Raw genomic sequence first — 7,760 nt, forward strand, 5'->3', positions numbered from 1 at the left:
ATGCTTTCTGTATTTATTAATTTAATAAAAATTAAGATAAATATAGCAATCATTTATTTTATTTCAGTGTGTTCAAGCAATCCTCGGCGGATGACCATTTACGGAGGCTACCAGCAACAACGAAATACCCAGAAGACGAGGACAAAATGATTCAGATAATGAAAACATTTTAAAGGAACATTTTGGAATTCTCAAGTATGAAATGTAACCTGAAAGCGAGCGCTTTTGTTCTTTCAATTACTAAAATTTTTAGTACCATGCAATACATCAATACTCTGAATCTGTGCCTTCAATTAATTTAGTTAGACCACCATAAAATAACCTAATTAGTTTGATTAGCAACTGTATGAATGATAAGTTAGGGAAAGTAATTTAATAATTAGCTTCAAAAACTTCATGGAACTAAAATTTTCTAGATGATATTTTGCTTTTGTACTGAGGTGATTTTTTCAAGAAAGCAAGGGTTTAATTCTGTGACGCAAACAAATTAAAATATGTTAAAAATAAATTATTGTATTTCAGCTTATATTCAGTGATATTTTATTACGTCATTTCACTAGTTTTTGCACTCCGTCCTAAAAAAATGTTTTCGTGGTTTTAATTTTTTTTATGTGTATTTCACTTTCCAAAACATGCTTGTTAAGGAACAATATAAAAAATTTTAAACACATACGACAGAGTTATTACATTGAGTGTTATTTTGTAAGTACATGCTACAATTGTTTGAAGCAATATTAAAATTGGCCAGTGGTCAGTTGAAGCATTTTTAACCGTGGCCACTTTTTAAAACATGTGATCTGTTTTCAAAAAATTGAAAATTATAAGCGATTTTTTTTTAAAAAAACTGTTGATAGTAATAATGGAATATGGTAAACTCTACGAAGTTCATTTCTAAAAGGAAAAAATATGTAAATAAATTAATTTTAAAAATATTTTAAATATTCATAACAGTTCCACGACTATTAATAATTATAATGAAATGTGTATTTTCGACGAAGAAAAGTGGCAATTGGTAGAGGCAATGTTTTAATTGCCATGTAGCCGGACGTCATAGTTAACTAATACATAAAATGTCGCAAAAACACATTAAATTTATTTTTAATGTCTATTTAAATGTTTTTTAACTAGATTTTTTTTTAAATGTATATACGTGGTGTTCTATTTTGTCCTACACTTAATATATAGTTTTAAAATTGTTGTCGAAAATGGAGAAGACACAATAGGGCTCGCAACTTAATATTTAGGCAAAAAGCAATAACGCTATCGAAATATGATGGATCATTATTGTGGAAGCAGGTTTAAAAATGTTAACGCATGTTAAATTACAATAAAAAGAAAATGATTAACATTTTCAATTGCTATGAAGGAATCAAATTTATTTTGATCATTTTTGCCCCGTCTTCCTCAGTAGTGATTCGTCAGATTTTGCGAAAGTATTTTGTTCTTCCTCGCTTTAATATTAATTTGTGAGACCTAGTGCTTCTACACATCTCTTAACTCATTTTTTACAAGGATACTAAAAATATATATTACGGAAGGTTATTATGGAACACTTCGCATGTATAACACTCATTTTAAAACAGTGTAAATTACTATAATTTATCGATATTATCCTAAATATTACTGTTTAACTTATTGGAGTTCATATCCTGAGATTATGAAATTGTTTGAACTCAAAATAGTTCATGTTTTTCTTTCTGATGAAGCAAAAGCGTGAAAGTAATAATAATACAAACTAAAAGCAATAAAAACGAAAACAATGAAATAAACTGAGCAAGATTTTTACAGTCATTTATTTCTTTAAGTAAAACTGATTTCCTAATGACTTTATTGTGTGTCATTTTTTTTCCCAACAGTTAATTTTTAAGAACTGCACGAACTATTTAAGTTATCGATTGACTACTTTTACATTACATTGATCAACTTCACTAAATCGATTGCGAACTGCTGAGAATGACTGGTGCAAGTGAAAGAGTTGTATAAAAACAAAAAAAATATCAATAAAATATATTTTACATTTTAAATAATTTTGTAAACAAATATTTTACTCAAAAAATAATATATTATTGAATTAACACAAAGCAATAAGTATTTGCGTATTTTCGAACTTGTAAATATATTTATAAAATGCAACTTTGAAACAGTTCAATCAAGAGTGTAAGAAAATAGTAAAAAAAAATTTAAAAAAATTTTAGATTAAAAATATTTGTTTCTTACAAAATGTCTACTTGAGTCTGACTAATGCCTACTTGAGTCACCCTTTTAACTTTAAAATGCTTCAGTAATAGTCATAAAAGTGGTGTCTAGGTATAGTAAAGTGGCTAATCATGAAATCNAAAAAAAAAAAAAAAAAAAAAAAAAAAAAAACAAAAAAAAAATGGTGCAGTTTCACGCATAGAACCTGATCGGAAACGGTGATGTTCGTGTTTCTACTTATAAAACGTTACGAGATAGAAAAAAAACGAAAAGTAGTTTACCCATCATTGTTTCAGATTGATTAGTTGTAGAATATCATTAATTATGCTCTTTCTAATTAGAATAAATGTCTTGAGGTTACACATTTTCCTCACTGTCCACACTTTTATTCTGTTCGTTACCTTAGTTTTCAGCAAATTTTGCTTTTTCTCCACACAAGCTTATTCTTAATTCAAGCTTATATATAAATTCTTACTGAAACGTATAGCTGTGAGAAAAAAGCAAGACCCAAACTATGGTAACGGTAAGGGGAAAATTGTGGAGAGTGGGTTAATCTTGCAACTTTGAGATTCCTATTCGATTGACAAAACGTATAGTTTGTATTGTTACTAAACAAATAGTGCTCAACAACTGTGCTATTTATTTTTTTCTCCTATCTGGAATTATTTTCGAGATTAGAACATCGACTCCGTAGAATTCCGCCAGGACGTGCTGTAAAGGTTTCAACCTTGTATCACAGATAGCCTCTTTATATCTATATAAGATAGACGTCACTTTCATAGCTATAGCTGCTACTATTTTACAGCTAATAGGGAGGTTTTGTACTTTGGTGTATTTATAAAATAATAAAAAAAAAAGCTTTTAAGTTATATATTTTTAAAAACGAGTATTTTAGAGAGAAATTAATATTTTTTGGATTTATGCTGTAGACTTCGTTGCTTTTCCGAGTAAAGTAAACATTTAAATGTTAAGTATAAATGTTGATATATGATGATTAAAATTTAATGCTTGTTGATAATATTTACTAGATTGTGAAACGCTCCTATATGATAGAGTATTTAAATATTGGTAGAGTTATTATTATAAAGATGAGTGAAACTAGTCACGTGTTAGCGTTGTGAAGTATATGCATATGTTGACTGATAGAAACAGTTTATATAAGAGTTTAATACAAACGTGTATTTAAAACGCTAAAAGATTTTCACTATTAAACAAATCACGTTTAGTGTTGTTTTTTTTATATATTTTGACAACAGAAATAAACCTGTGTGAAAAAGTCGTTAAGGAGCCTCTGTATTTATTAACATACTAACACTTTTCGTGAAATGAAATTTTGATGAGCACACTCGAAAAACTCAATTTTTTTATTAATATTTATTTAAATTTTTTCGTAAACATACGAATTTTGATTCATGCACTTTTTCGTCAACACGAAGTTTTGATTCATGGTAGGAAATATTTTTGTAAACGTATGAAATTTTCATACTGGAACTTTTTGTAAACACATGAAATTTATTTCAACAACAAACTGTTATATCTTTTAAGAGAGCAAAGCTCTTAGGTTATTTTCTCCTAAATCTACACATATTTACTATTGGTTTATTTTACTATTTCATTTTTTAGTACGTAGAATACACAAGTTATTATTGTTTTATGTAACCTAAAAATATAAATTTATTATTATGGTTTTCGCTGGTGTGCATGCATTTCTCTTAAATTCTTTTTTTTAAATGATTTTAAAATATTTTTCTCATACAAAGTACATTTCAGTCTAAGTATTCTAACAATTTCTGATCGAAATTTAACTTTAAATGTACTTTTATTAGAATATTTGCACAAAAAACATTAAAAATTTTTTTCAACAAGATTCATAATATTGTGTGCAAAACATTACAAATTTTTTGTAATGTTTTGCACACAGCAATTCAAAAGCGCAAATTCAAAACTAACGCAAATAATAAAATAATAATTTTATAAAAAAAAGCCTATCTCGGTCTTATTTGTTTTGTTAAAAAATTTTGCCTAATAAAAGTTTATATAGTTATGTTATGAGGCCCCTTAAATGACTTTAAATTAACTTCTACAATGTATAGTTAAGAAATATTTTTTTAAATAATTTTAAGGACTGTATTATGGAAAAATGCTTTGAAAATATTATTTTTTCTGACAAAAGCGTTTATATAGTTGCCAAGTTCTTCCCAATACACTAAGTTTGCTAAATGCGTTTGCCCTGTTGCTAACATCTTAGCTATATATCAAGTTTACATTAGATCTGAGTTCTCTTTGTTAAACACCCAGGTTTATAGAATTTCTTTAAAACTAACATATAAGATATTGATATTGAGTAATTTTTCTTAAATCGTTCTCTTTAAACTCTGGCCAAAAATTTAAGCTCAATCTGTCATCTTTTATTTTTGATTGATGAGACTAACATTAATAAGTTTCTCATTATAAGAGGGTGAAGTAGAAAAGGATAACCTAATGAAGGTGGATAAAAGTTAGAATGTATATAAACTGTTGCAAGTTAAAAAAAAAAGGACCATTTGCGATACGGGATTTAAGTAATCGTCCGCGACTGCATATAGTTCCGTTTTATTTCGTTATCAAACTACACAGATATGCCTTCAAAATAATATAACAGCTTTTAAAAGTTAAACACATCAGATAGAAATTAAATTCATGCTATTTTTTACGATATATATCATAGAATTATTAAAAAAAGATTATACTTTCATAATTTTACTGGAATTCTAGACTAGGCGACATATTTCTATAAACAACGACTAGTTAGCTCTTGAAAAAGAAACAACTATATGACGTTGCAAGAGCATTGTATTTGATTGGACCACTGAAAATGACGTGTCTTTATGCTGACATGATCTTACGAATCAAATGCGAAAAAATGAATTCTTACATTTGCTTACCTGTAAAGGAAAATCGTCTGCAAGAAACGACATTTATTATTATTCCATTTGTTTCTTTAAATGCGAGCAGAAAGGCGTGTATTTGTTACGATTTGTTATTGCGATGCTGATATACATTCGCGCTGGGAGCCTGACATCCATTTGGCGAGCACTTAGATGCAAACAGACTCTTTCCATAGGAGTAATGGTTTTTTCTTAACTTGCAACAGAGTATAGATTAAAATTTGAATAGATTAAAGTATTAAATTCAAAGGTAAGCAATTTTGCAAATGCATTTATTAATGATATTGTTCAATAATGTGTGGTCAGAGAATTGCATCATAAGTGTGTATCACTTGAATATTTCATTTCTTGTGTGTTTTTTCCTGTAGATATCCTTTTGTAGATATTTGTTTTCATAGATAAACCTTCTTAAAATGCTGTAAATATTGATATATTTTTGACTATATGAAATCAAATCGAAATGAATGCTGTGAAGTTTTGATAAATGTTTTTTGAAATTCCTTCAATCAATAATATTAAATTATAAAAATAAATAGGAATAAAATAAACTGTTTTCAGTAAAAAATTTATTGATCAAAAATTAAGTTATATTTTATATATATATAGTCTGTTAATTGTCTTAATAGTATAAAGAAATCACAGATCATTTAGTAAATCGCCTTAACTACTTAATTATTTACTTTATGTTTTTAAAAGATTCAATTTGAAGAGATCAACTATCAACGTGGTTGTAATATTTTGATTCTAAAAAGAAATAAGTTGACGGTATTTTTTTCTTTCAAAATATCTCTTCTGGTTTAGAGACGTTTTCAAAATTTTTAAAGGAATAACATTAAAAATAAGTTAAAGAATAGTAATAGTATGTTTTTTATTTTCTTACTCACAAAACTTACAGTCTTACATAAACAAAAACTTTTAATTTTAATTAAACAAAACATATACAGTTTTTATCATTATTATTTTTAAAGCAGATACATAAATTATAAAAAGTATATAAATTTCAAAATATTAAAAAATTAAACGCAATTTTGAAATAAAATATAATAAACTGAGTTTATAAATTTAATTAATTTGAATAAGTGAAGACAATGATAATTGAAACTCAATTTCATGCTACTTTTCTAAATTTTATGAAATAAACTGCGCAATCTTGAAATGCTAATTTAAATTTTTCGTATGAATAACGTAATTTTTTAAAAAAAGTATCAATTTTATGAGAATACATTTTATAATTTGATAGTTCGTTTAGATGTGAAAAAAATTTCAATCGGTAGAAGACACAAATTTTATGAGGATACATTTTTTTAATTCGAAATCGATTAAAAGTCATGAAAGATTGTCATAGCTTTATAACTCGTTTAGGTTTTGAAGACTTTAATTAATATAAGATAAAAAGTTACGACACACTGGCTAAGAGCTTTTTATTCTAAATGTTTTAGATAAACTCAATATTTATCTGTAAATATAAATATATTTATTTTATCCGGGTTCTAATTCAACAGTGCCGGATGGTTCCCAAACGAAGCTATCTATTAATAATATTGTATTTTTATGGATGCAAATTACTGCGCAAGTTGATATATTAATTTATATTTGTTCATCTGATATCGAAGAGATTATTTGTTCTCAAGAGACATTTTTAATGCACATCTATGTGTGTTACTGTATAAATAATTTATGTATTATTGTTAAATAAATGTATAAATTTTATGATCTAATTTGTGCATATTTTTTTTCAATTATTGTGCATACCGAAAATATCTCAACACCAAAAATTGGCGATTGAAATGGGCTACAGGTGGCTTAGTGTAAAACTCTCTACCTATATTGCAACAATTCCCCATTAGCGTGTGGAGAGTCATAGGAGTTGGAAGTATGTTAGTTTCTGTCTTGATTTTTAAATAGATTAAAAACTTTTTAAGTTAGGAAACTATATGGAATTAAAAATTACATAGTTCTTAAATAAAACTTCGAAGAAATTTTGAAAAAAAAAAATTTTTGAGAAGTAAAGGGGAAAAATATTGAGAAATGCGAAAATATCGTAGTACATTCCTATACAACTGAGAAGCGGAGGAAAGAGAAGGGGGGAGGGTCAAGACATGGAACTGGTCTTCTCCCCAGATGGCGCTTACGAGCGTTGTGATAGTGAATGGTGGCAATTACTTTATGGAGTGAAATGTAACTCCTGGTATCTTTACTAATGTAACTCATGCGTAACTCTTGGATTTAGATTTTTTACTACAAAGTAGAGGCGTTACGTAGCCGCCACCATTTTTGTCATTTACTAAAGCTAAAACTTACAATAACTATAAGTTATGATACACATAAGAGTCTGTTGTAAAGTTATTTTTACGATACAATATTAAGTTAGAATCATTAATGTAGGATTAAAAATAGGATGAGGATAAAAAAAAAATTGGATAAAAAATAAATTATTGCTTAATTGGGATGATGAAGATATTGGTGCCGGAAAATAATATAGTAAAATGTTTGTTTGTAATTTGAACATTGAAATGAAAACACGGGTATCGGCCCTAAGGATTGGATGATGTGATAAACTATTGATTAGTACGAAGTAATATTTGACTATTCAGGCTCCGTGCTAAGGATTTCAAATTATTTAGCCAGTAAATTAGA

The 7,760-nt window shown here is 27.2% G+C and overlaps 1 protein-coding gene across 2 annotated transcripts in view; it reads left to right on the forward strand.

The window, feature by feature from the left end:
• The window catches only part of LOC107443975 (glycogen-binding subunit 76A), a 59,070-nt gene extending 52,229 nt beyond the window's left edge, over positions 1-6,841 (forward strand). For both annotated transcript variants that reach the window (XM_016058007.4, XM_043041350.2), the window contains exon 3: positions 68-6,841. The gene's annotated coding sequence lies outside the window, so the exon portion shown is untranslated. The remainder of the gene's footprint in view (positions 1-67) is intronic.
• The last annotated feature ends 919 nt before the right edge of the window (positions 6,842-7,760 follow it).

This window comes from Parasteatoda tepidariorum, chromosome 4 (assembly GCF_043381705.1).
Source record: "Parasteatoda tepidariorum isolate YZ-2023 chromosome 4, CAS_Ptep_4.0, whole genome shotgun sequence".
Classification (NCBI taxonomy): Eukaryota; Metazoa; Arthropoda; class Arachnida; order Araneae; family Theridiidae; genus Parasteatoda; species Parasteatoda tepidariorum.